The following is a 27,553-nucleotide window of genomic DNA, read 5'->3' on the forward strand; positions in this document are numbered from 1 at the left end:
TTGGCTTTAATGAGCCACAGGCATGGGGAACAATTAAAATTACTGGTAGGGAGCACTCGAAAGGAAGGTTGAAACAGAAATCCCCACATAGAATTTGGGATGCTGAAAAGCAGTGCACTCTGTGTTGAAAGGGGAAAAAAAAATATTATAGTGGAGTATGGTAGGATATTTGCCTATTTGACCATTAATCTATATAGAGTTGAAAACAAAAAGAAAATTTCTCCCAGAAACTTCCCAAATATAAGTGAATCCTTATCTAAGATTGGGAATGAAATTACCTAATGCTAGCTATCTGGTCTACAAAATCCATAAGTCACATATTAAGTGATTCTTGGTCATTAGTGTCTATATTCACCTGCAGAAACCAGAAAGAAATCTTCTTTGAAGGGGAGACTTTTAAACCTCATCCTCACAAAATTCCCACAAACAGGAAAATAACTACCATCAGAGAGAGACAGAATTAGTAGTGAAAAAAATTTTAAAACCTGCAGAATAATATAACAAGGATGGCAAATGTTGATATTATCAGGCAAGGAATATAAAACAAGTAGGTTTAAAGAAAAAAAAATGGCAAGAACATGACTACAGAACAGTAGATCATCAAAGTTGACCAGGTATAGTTTCCAAAATTTCAAAATAAAACTTTTGGAAGTGAAAACTACTATTGGCAAAATGAGAAACTCAATAGATGGGCTAAAAACAAATCAACCCCCATTAGCTAACTTGAAGGGAGAATTCATGAAGGAGACTATTGAATTTAACTCATTACCTAGAATGCAGCACAAAGTTATGAGTTATAAAGAAATGAAAATATGAAAGAAAAATAAAGAGATATTGAATATAAAGTAAAAAGATTATTCTATGTTTATTCAGAGTTCCTGAGAAACAGGGAGAACAGGAGAAAAGGCAATAGCCAAAGTGATAATGGCTGAGAATTTTTTGAGAACTGATATAGACAACAATTCTGAGGCTAAGAAGGTCAAAGAAATTCCAACAGAATTACTAAAAAGAAAGATACCTAGACACAACATAGTAGCTACAGTGAAACTGTAGGATCATTAAAGATAGACTTTAAAGCATTCAAAGGAAAAACAAAACACTTTCTGTGAAGGAAAAAAGAAAAAAAAAAGACAAGTTCTCAAGAACAAAACTAGAAGCCAGAAGACAGCTGAAAGGATATTCAAAGAAGAAAAACAGATAGCAGTCAGAATTTCATCTCTATCCAAAACTATCATTTAGGAATGAATGTGATATACAGATGTTTGGCAAACAAAAAAACAGTGAAGATGAAATAAAGCTTAGTTTCAGACAAAAGCAAGCCAAAAGAAAAACTAAGAGAATAATGTGAATCAGTCAGTTCACTCACTCAGTTGTGTCCTACTCTTTGTGACCACATGGACTGCAGAGTGCCAGGCTTCCCTGCCCATCACCAATTCCCGGAGCTGTTCAAACACACGTGCATCAAGTCAGTGATGCTATCCAACCATCTCATCCTCTGTCATCCCCTTCTCCTCCCACCTTCAATCTTTCTCAGCATCAGGGGATTTTCCAATGAGTCAGTTCTTCACATCAGGTTGCCAAAGTATTAGAGTTTCAGCTGCAGCATCAGTCCTTCCAATGAATATTCAGGACTGATTTCCTTTAGGATGAATGAGTTTGATCTCCTTGCAGTTCAGGGGACTCTCAAGAGTCTTCTCCCACACCATAGTTCAAAAGCATCAATTCTTCAGTGCCTAGCTAGTCCAAATCTCACATCCATATATGACTACTGGAAAAACCATAGCTTTGACTAGATGGACATTTGTCAGCAAAGTAATGTCTATGCTCTTTAATATGCTGTCTAGGTTGGTCACAACTTTTCTTCATTTCCAAGGTAAACCATTCAATATCACAGAAATCCAAGTCTATGCCCCAACTAGTGATGCTGAAGAAGCTGAAGTTGAATGGTTCTATGAAGACATACAAGACCTTCTAGAACTAACACCAAGAAAGATGTCCTTTTCATCATAGGGGACTGGAATGCAAAAGTAGGAAGTCAAGAGATACCTGGAGTAAAAGGCAAGTTTGGCCTTGGAGTACAAAATGAAACAGGGCAAAGGCTAACAGTTTTGCCAAGAGAATGCACTGGTCATAGCAAACACCCTCTTCCAACAACATAAGACTCTACACATGGACATCACCAGATGGTCAATACCAAAACCACTGATTGATTATATTCTTTGCAGCCAACGATAGAGAAGCTCTATACAGTCAGCAAAGATAAGACCAGGAGCTAACTGTGGCTCAAATAATGAACTCCTTATTGAAAATTTTAGACTTAAATTGAAGAAAGTAGGGAAAACCACTAGACCATTCAGGTATGACCTAAATCAAATTCATTATGATTATACACTGGAAGCGATAAATAGATTCAAGGGGTTAGATCTGATAGACAGAGTGCCTGAAGAACTACAGACGGTGGTTTGTGACATTGTACAGGAGGCAGGGATCAAGACTATTCCCCAAAAGAGGAATGCAAAAAGGCAAAATGGTTGTCGGAGGAGGCCTTACAAATAGCTGAGAAAAGGAGAGAAGCAAAAGGCAAAGGAGAAAGGTAAAGATATACCCATTTGATTACAGAGTTCCAAAGAATAGCAAGAAGAAATAAGAAAGCCTTCCTCAGTGATCAGTGCAAAGAAATAGAGGAAAACAACAGAATGGCAAAGACTTAGAGATCTCTTCAAGAAAATTAGAAATTCCAAGGGAATAGTTTATGAAAAGATGGGCACAATAAAGGACAGAAATGGTATGGACCTAATAGAAGCAGAAGATATTAAGAACAGGTGGCAAGAATACACAGAAGTATACAAAAAAGATCTTCATGACTCAGATAATCATGATGGTATGTATGATCACCCACCTAGAGCCAGACATCCTGGAATGGGAAGTCAAGTGGGTCTTAGGAAGCATTACTAGGAACAAAGCTAGTGGAAGTGATGGAATTCCAATTGAGCTATTTCAAATCCTAAAAGATGATGCTGTTAAAGTGATACATTCAATATGCCAGCAAATTTGGAAAACTCAGCTGTGGCCACAGGACTGGAAAAGGTCAGTTTTCATTCCAATCCCAAAGAAAGGTAATGCCATAGAAAGTTCAAAGTACCACAAAATTGTACTCATCTTACATGCTAACACAGTAATGCTCGAAATTCTCCAAGCCAGGCTTCAATAGTACGTGAACCATGAACTTTCAGATGTTCAAGTTGGATTTCAAAAAGGCAGAACCACCAGAGATCAAATTGCCAACATCCATTAGATCATCGAAAAAGCAAGAGAGTTCCAGAAACACATTGACTTCTGCTTTATTGACTATGCCAAAGCCTTTGACTTTGTGGATCACAACAAATTGGAAAATTCTTCAAGAGATGAGAATACCATACCACCTGACTGGCCTCCTGAGAAATCTGTATGCAGGTCAAGAAGCAACAGTTAGAACCAGATATGGAACAGACTGGTTTCAAAGTGGGAAAGGAGCACATCAAGGCTATATATTGTCACCTGCTTATTTAACTTAAATGCAGAGTACATCATGAGAAATGCTGGACTGGATGAAGCACAAGCTGGAATCAAGATTGCTGGGAGAAATATCAATAACCTCAGATATGCAGATGACACCACCCTTATAGCAGAAAGCGAAGAACTAAAGAGCCTCTTGATGAAAGTGAAAGAGGAGAGTGAAAAAGCTGGTTTAAAATCATTCAAACAATGAAGATCATGGCATTTGATCCTATCACTTCATAGCAAATAGATGGAGAAGCAATGGAAACAATGAGAGACTATTTTCTTGGGCTCCAAAATCACTGCAGATGGTGACGGCAGCCATGAAATGATTTAAAAAAAATGTGAATATACTTCAGGAATAAGTGGTTTCTAGAGAGGGGGAGAACAACTAACTTTGATCATTCACTGAACATCTAAAAATATGCTATTAAATAACTCTTCAGTCAATGATTAAATCCTGAAAGAAACAGAAAAATACACTGGGACAATGATAATATCACTACATATTAAAAATATGGGATGCAGTAAAGATTTATTCAGAGGAACATTTATGGACTTAATGTTCTTATATTGATAAGAAGAAAAGCTGGAAATTAATAACATTCCAGTTAAATATGCTAGAAAAATAACAATAGAATAAATTAGAATACAGGTCAAGATAGAAGAAAAAAGGGAAATAAGAAAGCACTGAAATTAATGAAAATAAGAACAACATTATTTTATGTGGATATTTGTTAGAAAAGACAAATAATCTGATTATCACCTGGTATTACTAATTAAGAGGCAGAACAGTCATCAGAAATTTGAAATGTATAACAAATTTGTTATTATAACAAATATATTTCAATATACTTAGTTCCTAGTGTTATCCTATATGTTTTATTTTATGCATTTAAAAATATTAATTCATAAAATGGTTCATAAGTGTTATCAGACTATCAAAGGGATTCATGGTACAAAAGAGTTATAAATTATTGGTGTAATTTAAATATTGAGTTAAAGAGTTTTAGGGCCATTGTCTTCTTCTCTATCTGGAAGGTTAAGATACTTGAGCATTTTTTATTGTCGCTTTAAGACTTGCTGGAGAGATGGAAAGCAGGACAAAGAGAAACAAATGGGCAAATGAATGAGTAGACAATTAGATATGCATATGTATAAAATCTTGGTCTATTGTCTTGAAAACACATTGACTGTATATATTAGATCATTTTGGGTTTATTTACTTAATACCTCTAAATTTCCATTGAGATATCTCAGATATTTTCACTGTTGCTTTCTCTTAGCAGTATATTGTCCTGTTTAAGGCAATAAACTTACTGAATATGGCCACTGATATAACAGAATTTTCCAGTATCTATATGTACTTTCCTTTTGATTAATGAAAATCTATTATATACTCATCAGGACTTCCAGTGAAAGATGTCAGATTTATGCAAACAACTCTGTCCACTTTCTCTTCAGATACACACACACACACACACACACACACACATATATGGCTTCCCCAGTGGCTCAGTTTGTAAAGAATCCACCTGCAATGCAAGAGACCTGGGTTCAGTCCCCCAGTTGGGATGATCCCCTGGAGAAGGGCATGGAAACCCACTGAAGTATTCTTTCCTGGAAAATCCCCATGGACAGAAGAGCCTGGTGGGCTACAGTCCATGAAGTCACAAAGAGTTAGACATGACTGAGTGTCAAAACACATATATATATACATACACACACACACACACACATGTATATATATATATATACTCATAGTCAAAGCTGTGGTTTTTTCCCCCATAGTCATGTATGGATGTGAGAGTGGGCCATAAAGAAGGCTGAGCACCAAAGAATTGATGCTTTCTAACTGTGGTGCTGGAGAAGACTCTTGAGAGTCCCTTAGACAAGTAGATCAAACTAGTTGATCCTAAAGGAAATCAATCCTGAATATTCATTGGAAGGACTGGTGCTTCAGCTGAAGCTCCAATACTTTGGCCACCTGATGTGAAGAGCTGACTCATTAGAAAAGACCCTGATGCTGGGAAAGATTGAGGGCAAGAGGAGAAAGGGGCGACAGAGGATAAGATGACTGGCTGGCAACACTGACTCAGTGGACACTAGTTTGAGCAAACTCAGGGAGACAGTGAAGGACAGGGAAGCCTGGTATACTGCAGTTCATGGAGTCACAGAGTTGGACATGACTTAGAGATGGAACAACAACAAATATACACATGCACACACATAATTACGTGTATATATATGTTTTTAATGAAAATCACCATATTTAAAAATAAAGTGAGCCATCAGTATAGAAGAAAGCTTAAGGGAATCCCAGCTAATAAAAAGAATCAGACTGAAGGGTAAAACAGGATGGAGAAAACTTAGACCTAAACACTAAATGAAAGTTCTGTCCGCAAGATAACCAAGGACTAGCTCCAAATTCCAACTCAAGGACAAAAAGCTGGAATGGACCACTTATTTAAAATGCTTTATAAATAATGTTTTAATTAACCAAGCCAACTCAGAGCAAAACAACTTTCTAAAAGAAGGAGTTAATTTGCCTAGGGAATAAACCTACCATTCCTATAGGAGCCCAAAAGGGAACTACCAGAGAATAAATTTGTGGAATTAAAAAATATGTGATTATGGAATGTTTGAACTGAGTAAAGGAATAATCCAGTTAAGACCAAAGTTAGTATTGGAAATATTACACTTAAGAAATTTCTCATACTGTAGAATATAATTATGTTATATATAAATATATTTTTGTTATATATAATACACATATGTAATTTTTTTCTTTACAACATTGAGGTTCAATTCCAGAATGCCAATGTTGGTCTAACAGGCATTCTTGGAAGGAGTCAGTGATTAGCAAAGGGAAGGAAATAAAGAAATAATGCAAATATTTTTAACTTATGAACCTATCAGATATTCAGCTGGGTAGCAGAATCAAACACATATCAATACATTTCAGTGAAATTTCAGGGCTTCAAGGATTCAGAGGAAATCACGAAAACTTCCAAGGAAGAGATAATAAAGAAAAGATATATACAACAAATGACATCAAACTGATTTCACCAAAATTAGAGGCTCAAAGACAGTGGAAAATGCTATCAAATTTGAATGGAAAAATGATTTGAAATAATAATTCTACATGTAGTAAATCTATCAATCAAACAAGAAAATAGGTACATTTACAAGCTAAAAGGACTGAGAAGATCCTTTATAGATCATCACTACTTACTATGAATGCTTGGAAAACTGCAAAATAAATAAAAACAAATGCAAGGGAAAGAAAGCCATGAGAGAAGAAGGCATCAGCCTGAATATGAGCCAGGAGAATGGTTCTTAACCCTATGCAAACATTAGAATCAGATCTGGAGCTTTCAAAAGTACTATTTTTTCAAAGAGAAGTCATCTGGGATGTATGTGATGTTCTATGTTTTCAATTAACCATGCACAGATGTGTTCACCTTATAACATTCAGTCACAAAAAATACACATACCTAATTTCTGATGGTGATTGCAGCCATGAAATTAAAAGACGCTTACTCCTTGGAAGGAAAGTTATGACCAACCTTGATAGCATATTAAAAAGCAGAGACATTACTTTGCCAACAAAGATCCGTCTAGACAAGGCTATGGTTTTTCCAGTGGTCATGTATAGATGTGAGAGTTAGACTATAAAGAAAGCTGAGCACCGAAGAATTGATGCTTTTGAACTGTGGTGTTGGAGAAGACTCTTGAGAGTCCCTTGGATGGCAAGGAGATCCAACCAGTCCATCGTAAAGGAGATCAGTCCTGAGTGTTCATTGGAAGGACTGATGCTGAAGCTGAAACTCTTTGGCCACCTCATGCAAAGAGCTGACTCATTGGAAAAGACCCTGATGCTGGGAAAGATTGGGGGCAGGAGGAGAAGGGGACAACAGAGGACGAGATGGTTGGATGGCATCACCGACTCAATGGACAGGAGTTGGAGCAAGCTCCGAGAGATGGTGAAGGACAGGGAAGCCTGGCGTTCTGCAGTCCATGAGATCGCAAGGAGTCGGACATGACTGAGCAACTGAACAACAAATTTCTCCCCCAGCCTTATTAAAGTTGGAAAATTTGGGGGTTGGGTACAAGTGTGGGCATATTTTAAAGAGCCTCAGGTCATTATAATTTGCATCCTAAATTGAAACACTGCCTCCAAAAGAAGCTGAAATGCAAACAGATTAGTATTTTTGAACCCCTGGTGCAGAGGTTAAGTTAATCATGCTCCTTAATTCACATCACATTAAATACTCCCCTGTTTTATTCATTTATTAATTTACGTATTCCTTTATTGTCTTCCCGTAATCCCATTTTCCATTCTTCCCAACTGTCCTATTGTTTTTAATGCATACCCTTTTAGTTGTATTTTTATGAACTATTGTGTATGCCTGTAATTTTAATTTGTTTAAAAGGCATTGTGTTTGATAATTACTAATTATAATAATTATAATATCTTATTTTAGGCACTTATTGTCTTATAAACTATCAATATAATGATTAACATCAAAATGAAGTTCAAAACAAAAACTATTTTAGAATATTTAGTTTTAGAGAATTAAACTCAACAAGAGAATAGAGATCTTTCACTTTACTAGGCACTAATTGCTGTCTATGGGGTTGCACAGAGTCGGACACTACTGAAGCAACTTAGCAGCAGAAGAACTTTCAAGATAACTCTTTCTCTGAATGATTAACTCCTTTTATTTTGGAAGGCATGCATACCACTGAAATTTCATTCTTCTTCTTCTGAATTTTTAATTTGAATATTATAGGACTTTTTGACTTATTAGTGCCATGCTTTGGACTAATTCTTATGTTTGTACTTAGCATAGCACAGCATACTTTCATGGAATGGTTGTAGGCTCCTGTACTAAATGTGAAAATGTTTTTACAAGTGATAGTTTTCTCTGATGCACTGCTTTGCTGAAAAAATTCAGTTTACAGCCAACAAATTTGTGATCTCTTGAAAACAGCTTATTTAAAAAGTGTCTCTGTCATTGGACAAGTATCATAATTTGACCTGAAATAACAGCACATATAACTTGTGCATATATACACCAGTAAAAACACACAGAATGCATTTAAATAAATTGTATCTAAAATATATCTAAATAGTAAAGAATATGTGAAAGAAGGCAAAAAGAATAAAAGATGTAGAAAGACATAAACTCTTTAAATATCTATAAAAGTATGATCTCTCATGAACCCATGTATAATGGTAAGATAAATTCTTCCATCCTTCAGACACCAAAATATCAAGAGCATCTAGCTGCCATTGGAAGAGACAGCTGCTACTTAGCCAGGGAAGCCTTAGGAACTGGCTAAGAGGATCAGCACCAAGCTGAACTCCCAACAAAAGGAAAAAGCAATTTTATATATCATTCTATTTGTGAGTTTCTTCTCAAAAAACCTATGAAACTGAAAACTTAGAATGTCAAGACCATGCTGTGATATGATATGGAAGGCTAAATAAAAGAAAAACTTTATATAATATACAACAAAAGCAGACATAGGCATATACATATCTCTCTGAAAACATGGGACTTTTCATTAATGGAAATTGGTATCTTAATTTTGATGGTTTCCCTGGTTGCTCAGTGGTAAAGAATTCACTTGCAATGCAGGAGATGTGGGTTCCCTTGCTGGGTTGGGAAGATACCCTGGGGAAGGAAATAGCAACCCACTCCAATATTCTTGCCTGGGAATTCCCATGAACAGAGGTGCCTGGAGAGCTACAGTCCACAGGGTCACAAGAGTTGGACATGACTTAGTGACTAAAAAACAAGATCTTAATTTTACCCATTTATTACTATTCATTAATGTTCCTCACTGGTGAAGAAATGAAGATGGTATGCACCTTTGAAACCTGCAGTACTGTTTCACTGGAAAGGTGAGTTAGCTGAATGCATAGTCACAGCATAGTTACAAGCACACAAATATGCATACATAGACACAGAAGTCACGGTCCATATAAAAGAGTATTTGCGGCAAGATTAAATCTGATGACCCTATTACCAACATATATATCCTATTATAGAGAAAAAAAGAATAAAGTCTTGCACTAATTCTTAAGGGTATGTGCACCCTAATGTTCATGGAAACATTATTCACAATTGCAGAGATATGGAAGCAACCTAAGCATCTAACAACAGGTAATTGGATAAATAAGGTGTAGTATAAATATACACTACTCAGCAGATCCAACCAGTCCATCCTAAAGGAGATCAGTCCTGGGTGTTCATTGGAAGGACTGATGTTGAAGCTGAAACTCCAATACTTTGGCTACCTGATGAGAAGAGCTGTTCATTTGAAAACACCCTGATGCTGGGAAAGATTGAGGGCAGGAGGAGAAGCGACGACAAAGGTTGAGATGGTTGGATGGTATCACCGACTCAATGGACATGGGTTGGTGATGGACAAGGAGGCTTGGTGTGCTGTAGTTCATGGGGTCGCAAAGAGTCAGACACAACTGAGCGACTGAACTGAACTCAGCATGAATTTTTGCATTTACAGCAACATAGATGGACTTGGAGGGCCTTATGCTCAGTGAAATAAGTCAGACAGAGAAAGACAAATACTGTATGATATCACTTATATGTAGAATCTAAAAAAAAAATACAATAAACTAGTGAATAGAACAAAAACGAAACAGACTCACAGATACAAACTAGTGGTGACCAGTGGGGAGAGGGAAGAGGGGGAAATAACACAGGAGTAGCAGAGTAACAGGTACAAACTATTAGGTATAAAATAAACTACAAGGATATATTTGACAATATAGGGAATATAGCCAATATTTTATAAGTATAATTGGAATATAACCTTTAAAATTGTGAATTACTGCACTGTACACCTGTAATTTATGTTGCACAGCAACTATACTTCAATTTAGAAAAAGAGCCAAGATACGTAAACAATTAAAGTGTTCACCAATTAACAGGTATAAAAATATCACGTGTGTGTACACAAACACACAATGGTATATCATTCAGCCATAATAAAGAAGAAAAAATGAAATACATATATATATAGATAGACAGATATCCTTATACTACATTATTTCAGTTGATCCTAGTAACCCTGAAAGATAAACAGCACCAACGTTGAGTATTTCCATGTTAAAAGTAAAGAAACTAAGAGTGAAATAAATCAAATGACTTGCCCAGGGTCCCACAGCTGGGGTCAGTATAAGACACGGAGCCAGACCATCAGAGTCAATGTGACTCTGCTTGTATGTTTTCTCTTGACTTCAAGTGACCATAGGAAGTCACTGTTTTATGTACATTTACAAAGTAGTTGCTAGTTCTCTTCTATCTTAGTAATATCGTCCTTGAGTATGATACCCACACTGCAAAATAATTGCCCCCAAAGATATCCCTGTCATAATCCTTAGAATTTGTGAATATGTTAACATCACAGGACAAATGGAAATTAAGGTTGCTATGCAACTGACCTTAAAGTTTCAGAGATCATCCAAATTCAGTGAATGAGCCCAGTGAAATCATAAGAATACTTAAAAGTGAAAGAGGGAGGCAGAAAAAGATGATCAGCAGGGAGATGTGGCTGTGGGAAAATAGATGCAATGTCACTGACTGAAGAAGTTGGAAGGAAACCACCAACCAAGGGATATGCACCACCTCTAGAAGCTGGACAAGGCAAAGAAACGATTCTCCCTTAAAACCTCCACAAATGGACCTAGCCCTGCCAACACCTTGATTTTAACCAGTTAGACTCATGTTGGACTTTATCTATAGAACTATAAGATAAATTTGTGCTGTTTATGCTGCAAAGTTGGTGTAATTTGTTACTGCAGCAATAATGATTAAATCTGTAGACCTTATTAGTTTACAATGGCAAATGCTTACTTCTTGTTCAAATATCTGAGGTCAGCAAGTCAGCTGTGGCTCTGATAGGTTCTGTTCAGTTCTTCTCTATTAGTTTTCTCATTTTGGAACAGAGTTCAAAGACAACTACTGTCTGGGGCATGTTCTTTTCTAGTAAAGGGTGGGCATAAAAGAAACAAAATACCAACACTAAATGAGCATGTTTGAAGATGTGCTCTGATGTGGAGTTCAGTTGGCCCTTGTATGGTGGACCCAGAATCCATGGATACAGGCGGCCAACTGTATTCATTCTACCGGTTTTATACAAAGAACTTGAGCATCCTTGGATTTTGATATCTGAGGGAGTCCTGACACCAACTCCTAGTGGATACAAAGGGATGACTGCATATCACACCTGCTCACATTCCATCAGCCAAAACAAATGACATGACCAAACCAAAAGTAATGGAATGAGAAAGCTATGGCTTACTCAGCAGAAATGAAAGGAAATAATTGGTGAATATATAATGTGTCACAGATATAAAGAACAATGTATCTAGGGTATGAGATTTAAGCTAAATTTTCCCATTTACCTTTTGCTAAGCTAAAGAAGAGGCTTCTCAGGTGGCTCGGTGGGTAATGAATCCACTCCAGGGATCTTACCTAGAGAATCCCATCCCATGGACCGAGAAGCCTGGTGGGCTACAGTCCATAGAGTGGCAAAGAGTCAGACACAACTGAAGTGACTGAGAGAACGCACACACGTGCACACACACACACAAAGCTAAAGAAGGTTAAAATAATGTGTTCTGGTGACTTTTCTTTTTTTCATTTTTTTTCTCTTTATTAACTCTTGTTTGGAATGATCTTGGAGGCACTGACTGTCAAAGATGATGAGCAACTAGAAATTGCCCTCCACACTAACTTTTGGCAGCTTGGCCAACTTTAAATAGATCTCACCAGAAAAAGGTTTTAATAGCAAATGGCAAAGGATCAATAAGCAGATTAAAAAAAAAAAAAACTTCAGGTAATATTCTCCTGAGCCTTAAAAATTAAAAAGGTTGGTGACAGAGATATCCTTAAGAAGAAAAATGGTGAGAACAAAAACACTGAATCCATATGTACCTTAAATGTTTTAAAGAAAGGACAAACTTTACCATCAAATATGTACAGAAGGAAATGAGATATAAGCTATTTAGAATTTACTTTGGATATAATTATACAATTCCACGGTCTTATGTTTGCCATCAATTGGTCTCCCAACATCCCATTTTCTATCACAATCACTAGAGGCAACAGAGCCTCCAAAGGGTGAAAAGAGTGGACTATCAGCCCCCAGCCAAGCGCTCACTGGACCCACCTCCCTGCCTCTTAGTATTTACAGGATTTTATTTGCATAGAAGAACTGCAGGAGCTCTGGATGGTAGTAGCTTAGCTGCTGGCATAGCTTAGGGTTCCTTTGATCCTCCTCACTCTGGAAGCTATAGTCCTTGCTTTGTCTCAGATACAGAGAACAGGCTCAAAAAGTTGTTTTGCAAGCCTTGGCCAGCTGGGGATTCCTGTCCTGTAAGTGGGACCGGAGGGAGTCCTGAGTCTGCTTCACCTGGTGGGTGAAGAACCTCCTCCATTTCTGTCCAGCAAGGGTAACCAGTTGTCCAAACAAGACAAAGGTCAAGTATCTCAGGCTGTCATTCTCATCATCAAGCAAAGCCCTGATCTGGAGGGTGATGCCTATGAAGAAGGAACTCAGGCCTTTCCCCTACATCTTGCCCAGGATGATGATGTCAGGATCTTCATGCTCTCGCGTATGACTTCAGAACTCACCCGGTCATACAGACCATGCACCAGCAGGCCTAGAACATTCTTTGTTTATTTTCTCGCCTTGTCCAGGGTCTCACAGGTCATGGTTCCCAGGCCTCTCATCGCTATATAACGCTTTTTAACACTTGGGTCCCAGGCTGTCTCTGTCAAGATGAAAACACATTCTTCAGAGGTTCCTGCTTCTGGAGCCTGAGATTCCAAGAGATCTTGGGAAAAAAAGACATCCTTGATATCCTTTTCTTCTTGGGCTGGGTGGCGGGGCTGGCCCGGTATTCTTCTCCTTGTTTGGTCCACGGAACTGCGGTCACGTGGTGATGCGGCAGGTGTGGCCGGAGCAGAGGTCACCACGCGACACGCAGAGCTGCTGTTCCGGGGTAGCAGCCAGATGGGATGACTCAGCTCAATTTTCTCAAAGGTGAATTCCTGAGCAAGATGAGGAGGCTTCCTCCTCAGAACTCATCCTAGTGAAAGAAAAAGTGATCACCTCCAGGTACATCGCTGTCCTTTAAACAAGCTCGGGGCTGGCTGTCAGTTGGATTTTGTCCTTGAAGATGAAACAAAGAACAGATTGGAGTTTCATCGCGAGTAGGAAATACGTAAGTGAAGTCGCTCAGTCGTGTCCGACTCTTTGCGACCCCACGGACTGTAGCCCACGAGGCTCCTCTGTCCGCAGGATTCTCCAGGCAAGAGTACCGGAGTGGGCTGCCATTTCCTTCTCCAGAGGATCTTCCCGATTCAGGGATCAAACCCGGGTCTCCTGCATTGTAGGCAGATGCTCTACCATCTGAGCCACCAGGGAAGCCCCTAATAAGACCTTTTCTGGCTATCTGCCCCTGATAGTTGCTAGAGATTCATTACAGGCCATGCTGTTTTACCAACTTTGAAAATTCTCGTGTTAGTTTCCTGTTTCTCCAAGGGCCCAGGGAGAGAGTCTCTGGTGACTATTTTTAATGATTCCTCAGAGACAGAGTGTGAGTGTTTTTAAAAGAAAAATAGTACAAAAAAATCGCTAGCTACACATGCTTTTATAATCCTGGCTTCCGGATGAAAGTGAACCTACATGTAAATATGGTTCTGCACTTACACTTCCTTTCCCTCTACATAATTTTCACTCAACTCATATTCCCCTGCCAGGTACTGTTGTAAATAGACGATAGAGTATTTTGCTGCAGAGAAGAATATAACAAACGAGGACAGGGCGAGGGGGAACTTATGAGGTTGATCCAAGTCAATGAATGTTGCAAGTTGTTTCTGGCTCTTTGAAACCCTAAGGACTGTAGCCTGCCAGGCTCCTCTGTCCATGCGATTTCCCAGGCAAGAATACTGGAGTGGGTTGCCATAGTGAATTTAATATGGTTTTATCTCTGATACCAGCTTCATGGTTTGTAGATTCATTTTCATGGCAGTGCCTCTTTCCCTACACTAACCTGTAACATCAGGGACTCATGCCGTTTGTCTGTCCAGGCCCATGACACCGCCCCACCCCACCTAGTCGTCTCTCAACATCCTGAGCTCTCTAAAATCTCATTCCTATTTTGTGCTGTCAAACTAATCTGCCCTCTGTCCAGGTTAGTAGGACTTTTCGAAAAATTGTGAATAATTTTTAGTTGGTCTTTTCTCCAGTCTCTTCAACACACTACACATTCATCAGGACCCACTACTGGCAGCATGGATCCCTAACGGCTCAGATCTATTTAGATAAAAGTGCAAACATGCTTTCTGGAAAGGATACGATTGCACTTTCACTAGCAAGTCCACGCATAGACACTGATTAAACTTGCATTCTATTTGAAATCCTATGAAATGAGCAGGGGATGCAAAATCAAAGAAATGCAGATATTTCTCCACATAGATATTTCTCCAAAGAAAATATATAGATAGTAAACAAGCATATGAAAAGATGCCCAACATCACTAATCATTAGGGAAATTCAAAGCAAAACCACAGTGAGCTATCACCTCACACCTGTCATGATGGCTATCACCAAAAAGATGACAAATAACAAATGTTAGTGTGGATATGGAGAAAAGGGAACCTTAGTACACTGTTAATGGAAATATAAGTTGGTGCAGCCACTGTGAAAAATAGTATGGAGGTTTCTCAAAAAACTAAAAATAGAGCTACCATATGATCCAGCAGTTCTACTCCTGGGTATATATCTGAAGAAAATGAAAACACTAGTTCAAAAAGAAACATGCACCCCAATGTTCTCAGAAGCACCATTTACAATAGCCAAGGCATGGAAGCAACCTAAGTGTCCATCAACAGATGATTGGCTTAAGAAGATGGTACATATATACAGTGGAATATTACTCAGACATAAAATATAATGGAATTCTGCCACTTGCAATAAATGTGGATGGATCTAGTGAGTATTATGTTTAGTGAAATAAGTCAGATGGAGCAAGATATAGAATCTATATTATCACTTATATGTGAAATCTAAAAAATAAATGTATTTAACAAAACAGAAACTGACTCACAAATACAGAGAACAAACTTGTGGTTACCAGTGAAGAGAGGATATGGGGAGGCGCAAAATAGGGGTACAGGATTAAGAGATACAAACTATTATGTATAAAGTAGGTAAGAAACAAGGATATATTGTATGGCATGCGGGATTATAGCCACTTTTGAACTTTAAATGGAATATAGCCTATTAAAATAGTCACTCACTAGGTTGTACACCTGAACTAATATTGTAAATCAACTATACTTAAAAAAAAAAAAGAAAATAGAGAGTATCTAGATCAAGATAGTTCTGACTGATTAACATATAATTAAACATGAAAGAAAGGAAAATTATACATACTTATGTGCAATATCAAATACAACCATGCAAGTGAATAGGCCCATACTTATGTGAGAATCATGTTATCAAACTGAGAAGAACACAACACACTATAAAATTCTACATGTACACAGTTCTACAAATATACAAGTAAAGTGTATCAAAATATGCAGCTCTGGCTGTGCAAAATACCTTCTTTGAGGAAGGAGATTTGAGTTGCACAAAACAAGCTTAAGTGTCACGATGAACCTGCTGGCTGGGCATCAGGCACAACAGGCCAAACACCAAGAGCCCAGTTTCCTCCTTCTTCCCTAGATCCCCTAGATCCTACAAGGAAGGCACAGGGGTGACTTGAATCAGAGGGCTTTGCGCCAGCACTGCTTTTGCTGGCTGTCACATCAGTAGCTGTAACAAGCAGTGGGCTTCCCAGGAGGCACAGCAGTAAAGAAGCCGCCGGCCAAGACAAGAGATGCAAGAGACGTGGGTTTGATGGCTGACTTTGGAAGATTCTCCTTGAGGAGGAAATGGCAACCCACTCCAGTATTCTTGCCTGGAGAATCCCATGGACAGAGGAGCCTGGCTGGCTATAGTCCATGAGATCACAAAGAGTGGGAAATGACTGAACACGCACCAAGCAGTTAAGAAAAACAATTCCAGAAAATTCTTGAATCATCCAGGGCTTTTCAGTACCTTCTATGTGCCAGATAATGTGCCGGTCACTGGGGATATGAATGCAAAGCAAGTTAGGTACGGTCCTGACTTTAAAGGCCAATGAAGAAACTGAAGTTTAGACAGATTATAGTTTGGAACTTGCCAGAAATCGCACAGCTTGTCAAAGTGGAGGCAAGATTCACACCAGTGTCTGACCTTTAAAACTCGTTCCTTCAACCGCTATCCTAGACTGTGATTTCATTTCCTTTTTCACTCTGAAATTTTTTCTCTTGTAAATTTCAGGGCAGCAATTTACATGGGGCAGATCATCCAGCATCTAAGGACTATTTCTTTAAATATGAACTGGAGAGACCCTGGAATTGTACACAGTCGCAATTTCGTTGTAACTGATGAACAGTGTGGGGCTGGGTCTGCCAAGCCCTGGCTTGACTGGATGAGTCAGCCCGAGGCTGTCCCACGAAAGCCAGCAATTCTGCAGTGACTTTTCCCATATGGAGGGCCCCCCTTCGTCAGCTCTGAGAATGCGGAGGGAGGTCTGGCTTGGCGTTGCAGCAGCAGGCTGGCTGGACAAAGGCCTGGGATGGACACAGATGCCCCAGCAATTGTACTGAGCCTATTTCCTGTCATTGCAACCCAGTGTCATGTATTATTCAACTCAGAGTGTATTTTGGAGATTCAATTTGCAGGGTATACGACACACATAGTAAATTGGTGTGTATTATCTCAGTTCATTTGCTGGAGGACAGGTGTTCACATCACAAGAACCAACAGCCCCATCGACAGTAATTGGTGCCTTGGCTGCCAGTCTGAGCCTAGAGGGCAGGGATTAAAAGTGCATGAGAATGAACTAATAATAATTTCCACATGTGGCCCAGTGTGTTTTCCTGGAGGCTCCCAAAGAACATTTTAGGCATTCATTCATCCTCACTACCACCCTGCCTGTGCTTGCTATTACTCTCCTGCCAAAGCCAGAAAAACTAAAGCAAAGAAGGGCAGACTCAAGTTCACAGAGGAAAACAATGGCAGGAAGGGATTAAACACTCTGGAGGCATAAGTCCTTGTTCTCTCTCCTTGGAATCTCACCGTTTCCATTTTTCCCTCATTTGTTATTCAGTGTCTTAGCCAGTGTATTAGTAGGAACCCAGACGGGTGAATTCAACTGTGTTCAGGTTAATTAATTTCAAAACGTTTACAAGCCTGCATATTGCACTAAATCACACTCAACACAAATGAAAACAAACAACAACAACAACAATATATATATATAGTTCTCATAATAGCTGCCATATGTTTCAAATGTGTGTAGCATACAAACAATAATTACAAGTGGCTGAATACACTTTCAGTAACAGGCAGGTTGTGTGGCTAAGTATTTCTGCGTGAACAGAGTCAGTCTGGGTAGAAGATAAAGATTTGTGTGAAGCCAAGAAATTCCAGAGCCTAGGTGTTATCTTAACTACACATCTCATGTCATTTCAGAACACTTTGCATGCTAAATTCACTTAAAAATATGAAATTAGAAAACCTTGTCCTTGTGGGTTTTACTAATAATGAGCAAGGAGAAAAATGGAACTTTTGCCCTGGAGCTCTGGTGAAAAGACATAATTAAAAATACTGCACTGGAAAAAAAATGACTTTTACTTCCCAGGTGGCATTTGGTTTCTGCATACTCACAAATAGCCATCTATAACAAAACCAACACACTCAATTAAGCTCCTTCCACTTAAAACAAATGCAGTTTTCTTATCACCAGTTGAGAGGTTCCAAAGGAAAAATTGAATAAATGGAAAAACAGATTGACTGCCATCTTCTCTTTCCAAGGGTAAGGTGTGCAAACATAAAATAATTTCAGTTTTCTAACCTCTGGGAAATTAAATTTGACCAATAACATGATGAAGCTATACAATATCTCAACCCACAGTCATACAGGCCGTACATGGTACAATTTCAGTGCACGTCAACATACCCAAGACTCAAAATGGAAATCTTGGATTTGAGCATGTAGAGTCTCCTATTTTGAGAAAATAAAATGCCTTTTATATTAAATCCAATTTATCTAGATAACTGGTCCAGCATAAGTAGAGTATAAAATTATCTAAAAACCCTTCCTAGGGAGCAAGCAGTTGTTAGCTTTTGTTTTGACACAGATAGCAATTTACAATTAACCATCTCTCCCATCATAACATTTTCAATATAGTTCTCATCTTTGTCCAAAATGAAAGTAGAAAGAAAGGAAAAGGAGTCCTCAGGTTAGCGCCACAGTGTGGAAAGATAGTGCACAAAGAGAAGGTCATGGGTCACAATTAGTCATCCGAAAAATATAGAAAGGTATGATTCTTAAGCAACATGATTTGCCAATTTGCTACAAGTTCTTGGATTTCATACCATGGAGAGGTGTGACCACCATATTTAATGAGCTTCCTCCAAAGTCAGGTTCCATAGTGGAGTAGAATGAAGCTCTATTTGCAGAGTAATTCACATCTGTAGGCCTGGGGCCAGATTGCTAAGGGGAAAAAAAGGAGTCAAGCCACAACTCAGTGTCTCTCTAGCGTCATGTTCTGTTCTAGTAACTAAGCCACTGCTTTATTCTGGAGACATGTAGGTCCCACGTTGGCCCCCACCTACTGTACTTTTTGATGTCTCAGATCATCCCTTGAAATTCAGCATGCCTACCTTTCTCATCGCCTTGCCACAGTCCCCTGCCAAGACCTGCCTGGTTCCTGGATCACAGCCTCTCTTTTGTCACCATAATCTCTGGCTCCATCCAGCCTATCGACACCTGCATTTGTCATCAGAGAAGCCAATTCCCCAGCACAAGAAAGAGGAGCAATCGGGAACAAAGCATGTAGCTGAAAGAATCTGTTTATAGTTACCATATTATCATTGATGTTAATTTCTAACCTTTCTGCCATTTCGTCTTTGCCTTCTTCCCACTTTTTGGTGCCTGGAACAAAGGTGATTGTTGAATCTGTTTGTTGAATCCATTTCCTGGCTGCATGTGTCTTTTTGTTGGTCCCCTTCTCTTCTACTCATGAACACATTTATCTTCTACTCATTAAGTCAGCTGGCATGAGTTTGCAAGCATATGTTCACTGGAAGATATTTAAGTGATTGTGACCTTAAACTCAAGAGAAAAAAAAAACTCTACTCATTTAAAAAATTTTAACATAGTTAGTATGCTAAATGCCTAATAGGTTATCTGAACACCAGATATGTCTTTAAGCACTTTAAAACTAAGACATTTCAAATGGATTTTGATGGTTTCTATTTCCATTAAGAACAGAAGATTGCCTGGTTACATGCTTGTCATATCTAGAACAGTGCCAGTACATAAAATGCTCTCGATAATAAATACTTGCTGAATGAATAAATTTGGTAAATATAACGTATTTGGATGGCAGATTTCGTCTCCTCTCATTTTTTTCCTCTTGCATTCACCACTTTATGAACCACAGTTTTCCATACAAAGATGCTGATTATCAAATGAATAAATTGATAAATGATATGATCTGAAATATATTCAAACAACTGTATGTAAGCACAAAATTGTAGTGGGAAACACAGCCCGGTATGAACAGTAGTTACATCTGTATTCCATGATTATATATCTTTTTCTCCAATTTTTCTAAAATTAATATGGATAACTAATTTATATTACAAAAGTCACTGCACTCTTAATAAAAATAGTTTAACAAGTAGTAAATTTAATTTTATTTTCATCCCAAGCCCTACTGTCCAAAGATGACTGTCATTAATACTTTGGTATGAATTCACACGCACAAAAAATATATAAACATAAAATGGCTCTGTCATCTATATACACTACAGTGTAACTTGCTTGTTCATTCAATGATATGGTATGTGTATATTTATATTTTTTAAACTTCCTGGCTGTAATAAATGTACCATTTCAATTCAAACTTGTTATTTTCTTACATGACACGCCTATGAACACACCCATAATTTAAGACCATGACTTTTACCCCCCAGCTTTACTGAGATGAGGGCTTCCCTGGAAGCTCAGCAGGTAAAGAGTCTGCCTGCAATGCGGGAGACCTGGGTTTGATCCCTAGGTTGGGAAATCCCGTGGAGGAGGGCATGGCTACCCACTCTAGTATTCTGGCCTGGAGAATTCCATGGACTATTGCATGGGGTTGCAAAGACTCAGACACACGACTGAGCAACTTTCAGTTTCTTTCACTGTACTGAGATATATCTAATATATAACATTGTGTAAGTTTAAAGGGTATACTTGTATACTGCAAAACAATTACCACTGTAGCAAAAGCTAATACTTCCATCATGCAACCACGTCCTTATCTTATGTCTATGTGGAAACAGCCCAGTTTTTCTTTGTTGATAATGTTACTACTGGTTGCTTTTCTCCTAAGAATATGCAATAATGTATGATCAAAACCATGCAAGAACCAAACCTTCACTTCCACATATAATTTACAATCCAGAAGTTTCTAGATGGTGTTAACCTGACATAGTTATGTTTGTTTTGCTTTTACTCCAATGTTTCTTGAATATTTGAGTATTCATTTTTGGAAGGGTGGTGTTGCAAATCAGTTTCCCTTAGTTATATGTGTTTACTTTTATAAGAACATAAAACCTATTCTTATTATTTTTACTATCTCCCAAAAGGCTATTATAATCATAAAACAAAATAAATGATACAGGCATGGACAAGGAGAATGGAAGTGAGAGAGGAAAGAGGAAAATTAAAATGAACTTGGAAAGAGGACTCAAAGAGACTGGGTAAACAATAGAAATCAGAGGATCTTGAATATGAAAATGTCACAGACAATGGTGCCTCAGATGAGAAAGGATCTACCCACGATGCGGGATACCCAGGTTCCATTCCCCTGGAGAAGGGAATGGGAACCCACTCCTGTATTCTTGTCTGGAGAATTCTATGGACAGAGGAGCCTGGTGGGCTATAGTCCTTGGGACCACAAAGTGTCGGACACAACTGAGCAACTAACCCCACTGATCTAGGTGAAACCTATCAGCACTGACACTTATGAAGAAATCAGGAGAGGGGTCTTCTTCAAGGACAGAATGATAATGAACTTTCTTTAGAAACACTGAGTATGAAGCAACAAATTTCCAAATAGTTATGTCCAGGAGCAGTTGGAAGCTATCAGATGGAGACGAGCACTCTGAAGGCAACGGGTAAGATGTTGAGTCTACACAGGGCCCCCAGAGGGAAATGAGAGGACTAAAAATTGCCTAGCAACTGATGCAAGGAGGAAGATGAGATGAACACTCAGCAAGTCAGAAAATTGTTAACAGAGGTTCAGACAAACATGTTGATAAGATGACAAAGTAAGAGAAACCCAACCCCCAGAGATGGCAGTTCAGAGCTAGAGTTTCACTTTTCAGAATTCAGAGTAACCGTCTAGACAACAAAATAAGAACTTGTGGGGGGAGGAGCCAAGATGGCGGAGGAATAGGATGGGGAGACCACTTTCTCCCCTACAAATTCATCGAAAGAACATTTGAATGCTGAGCAAATTTCCTAAAACAACTTCTGATAGCTACCAGAGGACATCAGGCGCCCAGAAAAGCAGCCCATTGTCTTCGAAGGGAGGTAGGACAAAATATAAAAGATAAAAAGGGAGTCAAAAGAGCTACGGATGGAGACCCGTCCCAGGAAGGGAGTCTTGATAGCGGTTTCCAATCACCAGGAAACCCTCCCACTGGCGGGACTGGGGGAAGTTTTTGGCAATCTAACTGGGAGGAAAAATTAAACAAGGCCCACAGATTACATGCCTAAAAGCAACTCCCAGCAGAAAAGTACCCCAGACGCCTGTACCCGCCAGCAACAAGCGGGGGCAGAACGGAGAGGAGCGGGCGGCATTGCTTGGGGTGGGGACCAGCCCGAAGACCCTGAGAGCAATCGGAGGGAGCTTTCTTAAACTGTGGGATAGCAAGGGACAAAGTTAACCGGCCCGAACACACTGCCGGGGGTTCGCAAAACAAAGGGACTGAGAAACTCCAGAGAAGAGCCGGCCCATCCCCACTGGAGGTAGGAGGCAGTGGGGAGGGAAAAAGGGCAAACTCAGCCCCTGAGAAGCCACCCCCTCCCACACTGCAAACAGGCCCCCGGTTCCTATCTAAAGGCTTCCTGAGACCCGACTGGCGGCGCGCGCTGGGGCCGCGGAGGGAAAAAGCGCGCCGTACCCGGGGAGATTGCGCCCAAGCCTCTGGCTGCCTGGGCCGCTCGCCGCGGAGGGAAAAGGTGCGCTGCACCCGGGGAGAGTACGCCCAAGCATATGACCCAGCAATCCCACTTCTGGGCATACACACCGAGGAAACCAGATCTGAAAGAGACACGTGCACCCCAATGTTCATCGCAGCACTGTTTATCATAGCCAGGACATGGAAGCAACCTAGATGCCCATCAGCAGACGAATGGATGAGGAAGCTGTGGCACATATACACCATGGAATATTACTCAGCCATTAAAAAGAATTCATTTGAATCAGTTCTAATGAGATAGATGAAACTGGAGCCCATTATACAGAGCGAAGTAAGCCAGAAAGATAAAGACCATTACAGTATACTAACATATATGGAATTTAGAAAGATGGTAACAATAACCCTATATGCAAAACAGAAAAAGAGACTCAGATGTATAGAACAGACTTGTGGACTCTGTCGGAGAAGGCGAGGGTGGGATGTTTCAAGAGAACAGCATCGAAACATGTATATTATCTAGGGTGAAACAGATCACCAGCCCAGGTTGGATGCATGAGACAAGTGCTCGGGCCTGGTGCACTGGGAAGACCCAGAGGGATCGGGTGGGGAGGGAGGTGGGAGGGGCAATCGGGATGGGGAATACATGTAAATCCATGGCTAATTCATTTCAATGTATGATAAAAACCACTGCAATGTTGTAAAGTAATTAGCCTCCAACTAATAAAAATAAATGGAAAAAAAAAAAGAATTTGTGTACTAGAGTTTAGGATATGAACCAGCAGAATCCAAGTCAGTATTCTCTGCAGTCAAACAGTGAAATTCATTATACCAAGCTGTTCTCTAAGCATAGTTTTAAGTACCTACTTGACAGTGATGAGCTCTAAAAGATACTCATTTATGATCCTCTTTCAAAGTTAAAGATCATTAGCCTCAAGTCATTTTATGCTTGTTTTATGATTTGTTCTTAGCTTTTGCCTCAGAAGACCAGAAAGTGAGAGCAAGAGTATTTGAAATCTTCACTCATACTCATTTATTTTCCTTCAGTATTATTTAATGGCAGTTCTATTTATGAATTCCTTTTATTTCTGAGATTACTCCTTGGTTTTCAGTGGTATTTGTAGCATCTCCTAATTTAGAGCCATCTGTAAACTTAATTAACACACTGGGCACTTCTATACTTAACACAGATGTTAAATAAGGCAACCCATAAAACCCATATCTTTAGCCATCACACCTTATCTTGACATTGCCATTTATTGTTAACTGTGTGTCTTATCCATCATCCAGAGTTCAGTCCTTGAAATGATACTTGAATCTTATCCAATCTCAATAAATTTAGCAAATATATTTAATAAGACAAGATCCTGAATATTACTCATATCATAGTTTAGCATATGTTTATTATTTTCCTTTTTAATAGAATCAGAATAACTACTGCATTTTATAAATATGATTTGCCTTTTAAAACAGGGCCATTTGCAATTTTTAAATATAATTGCCAAGATTAATCGTTAGATCTGGTTACGGGTATTGTTTTACTGGGTTTTTTGCTTCATACTGGTAAGTTTCACCTACTGAGCAAAAAACTGTGTATTTACAGACTCTTTTATTAATTCACTTATTTATCAAGATGCATTAAATATCCACCACATTGAGACCATGTCTCCTTTTTGTTTATAAATACTTGATTTAAAAACATTACAAAAGTTCAAATCACATCAAATCCTCTAGGAACATTTGCTTAATATATGAGGAATTATAAAAGGCATACCATTTTCTTCAGAGAGATCTCTTCCTCATTTTTATTACCACTCTGAACATTTTAAATTGCATGGTGAATTAGTTTTATTTTTTAACAGCAATAATTCTATTTATTATCAAATAGCTGTAAACATAACTTTAAGTAATTTTTCCAATTTCAAGTTTTAAAAATGAAGCATATTCTATCTCAAAACATATGAAGTACTCAGATTATTCTATGCCAAGAACTAATGTGTATTGCATGAAAACTGGAAGCAGGTTTATCAATATTACTGAGATATGTCAAAACTGAAATGTGAGGGTGGGAGGATGGAAATGCTCCATGTAAAAGTAAAAAACAAACACTATGGAAGATAATAGATATTTCATGGAAAAATAATTACTGTAATAGTAACCACTTTCAGAACTTTTCATATGTTCCATGCATCCTGCTAAACACTTCACATAAATTATCTCACTTAATCTACTCATATTAATTTATAATTGAGGAAACTGGGTGTCTGAGACAATAAATAATCTATCTAAAATCAACAGTTAATAGTTAGAAGCTAGGGTTCATGCTAGGTATATTTCACTCCAAACTGTAGGTTTATAACTACTCTGCAATAACACTTTCATTGGGATGAAAGTGATGTTCATAATCTATGGAAAATTAATAAGAAAAGGAGTCTATAATAAAGATTTATATGCCTAAAATTATGTAACTAAGATGGTCCAATTTACAGTTGAGTAGAAAATGCAGCCTAGTCTATTTTTCATGGCCTTTGTCTGAAATTCTTCATATATGTCCCCAATACTCTAAGGATTCTTACATGTATTCAAAAGACCAATTCAACTTGCTTTTACTTCATCTCTGGAAATGGAACTCAAATGTAACCCTTTGGTGAAGGAGGAGAGGGAGAGGGACTCCTAAATCCCCACCAGGATCTAGTTACTCCAGACTGTGCTCCCAGGACCCCGCTTTCTCTCCCACAAAAGAGTCTTGTACCGTAACCAAAAGACAGACAGCGTGTAGAAGCCTGCTGCTACTCTGTTTGAGTTGGAGAAAGAAATGGCAACCCACTCCAGTATTCTTGCTTGGGAAGTCCCAAGGACAGAGGAGCCTGGTGGGCTATAGTCCATGGAATCACAAAGAGCTGGACACAGACTTAGTGAGTCAACAACCACCACCACCTGTTGGAATATCATGACTCTTATTTTGCCTCAGATACAAGGACTGAGGAATTCCCATGTGGCTAAGTGGTAAAGAATCCACCTGCCAATGCAAGAGATGCACGAGTCATACGTTTGATCCCTGGGTTGGGAAGATCTCCTGGAGAGGGAAATGGCAACCCACTCCAGTATTCTTGCCTAGAGAATCCCATGGACAGAGAAGCCTGGCAGGCTACAGTCCATTGGGTTGCAAAGAGTCAGGCAAGACTGAGTGACTAAGCACATAAGCATGAAGGCTGAGACAAAGCCTCCATGCTCTTATAGCCTCCACTATTACTGATGCAGAATTCTGTCCAGACCAAGTGTTTCTTTGAGGTGGGATCAAGGATGATTCTCATCTCTGTGTGATGCTCATTCAAGCAAGCAGTCCTCTGTGTGGCATCAGCTATGACACCCAGTACTGCAGTTTCATAGAGTGACCCACATAGATCCTCCCCAGGGCAGAAGCCCACCACTCAGTAAGGATCCCCTTGTAGAACAAGTCACAGAATCAGATCTACCCTCTGATTTCCCTATCAGTGCTGCAAACAAACAAGCCGCTGGGAGAGGATTGATTGCTAATGGGGAAGTGAAAGAATTCTTGAAGAAAGTTACAGCGTCACACTGAAATTTATGTCATAGCAGCCCTTGGGGTCTCAAAGAGTTAGACACGACAGTGACTGAAAAACAACAAGAGAAACAATACCAGCTATGAGTCCATTGAAATCAAAGGTTTGGGAAATCAGGGTTCAAATTCAAATTAAAAACTATATATGTATTTCAAACGGCCCTCCAAAAAAGAAACTAAAGCTCCAGAAGGATAAGAATATCTAAAATGAAATTCTGACATGAAGAACTAGTTCCAATCTAGGGGGGGAGGGGGAACAATATGGTTAAGGAAACTAGAGAAAATGCATTAGAAACATTTAGATGAATTCATATATTAAAAAGAGAGGACCATAACATGGAAAATGTCATAAAAATGTTAAAGTACAATCAAATATTTTTAAGAGCCTGTAAGAAGTGTTTCAAAAAGGTTAAAGCCCAAGACGGCATGAGATTTGTGGGGAAAGCAGCAAGAAGAATATTCATGGCTTAAAGAAAACCTTGAGCTGTAACTTACATATGATAAGATTAAGTACATGTTGCGAGTCATGAGAAAAAAAAGGCAGAAGTAAATTTTGGTGCTTCAAGCTAGTCTCTGAAAGTGACACATAGCACTTGTGTTCATATTTCATTGGCCAAAGCAAGTCCCATGGTCAAGCTTAATGTCAGTTGGATGGAGAGAAATATTCCTATCATGGAGAGGGACAGAGAATGTTTTAACGAAAAATAGAACCTCTTTTGCATCCTCTGAACACACTGTTCATGCACCTCTTTGTGGCCCTGGATGAGTATTCAAGGCTGCTGCAAAGAGTTTATTCAGACTGTGTTCAAGGCAGAGCCAGACCTGCACTCCGTGTTCATCATTGTGGTGCCCAACATGAGCCTCAGCTCGACACTCATAACCATATTCAGACAGGTGGGGTATGTCCCAAGCCTGACGTGTGACGAGGACTGTGCCATGCACCTGTGTCACAGTCATAGCCACTACGCTCAGCTGCATATCCTCAGAGCCAGAGATCAAGTCCTGAGCCTTTGGAGTGGGACCACTGACTCCAGGACCCTAGACTTCCAGAGAACTAACCCTAGGGAGTATCAAATAGTAAGAACTCACACAAACGAA

The 27,553-nt window shown here is 39.0% G+C and overlaps 1 protein-coding gene and 1 pseudogene across 1 annotated transcript in view; both read right to left on the reverse strand.

Annotated features, from left to right (window-relative positions):
• Positions 1-27,553, reverse strand: part of NOL4 (nucleolar protein 4) — a 691,960-nt gene that overhangs the window by 460,932 nt on the left and 203,475 nt on the right. The gene's annotated exons all lie outside the window — the stretch shown is intronic.
• On the reverse strand, positions 12,763-27,412 carry LOC110133242 (protein maestro pseudogene; annotated as a pseudogene).

Source organism: Odocoileus virginianus, chromosome 22 (assembly GCF_023699985.2).
Source record: "Odocoileus virginianus isolate 20LAN1187 ecotype Illinois chromosome 22, Ovbor_1.2, whole genome shotgun sequence".
In the NCBI taxonomy this organism is placed as follows: domain Eukaryota; kingdom Metazoa; phylum Chordata; class Mammalia; order Artiodactyla; family Cervidae; genus Odocoileus; species Odocoileus virginianus.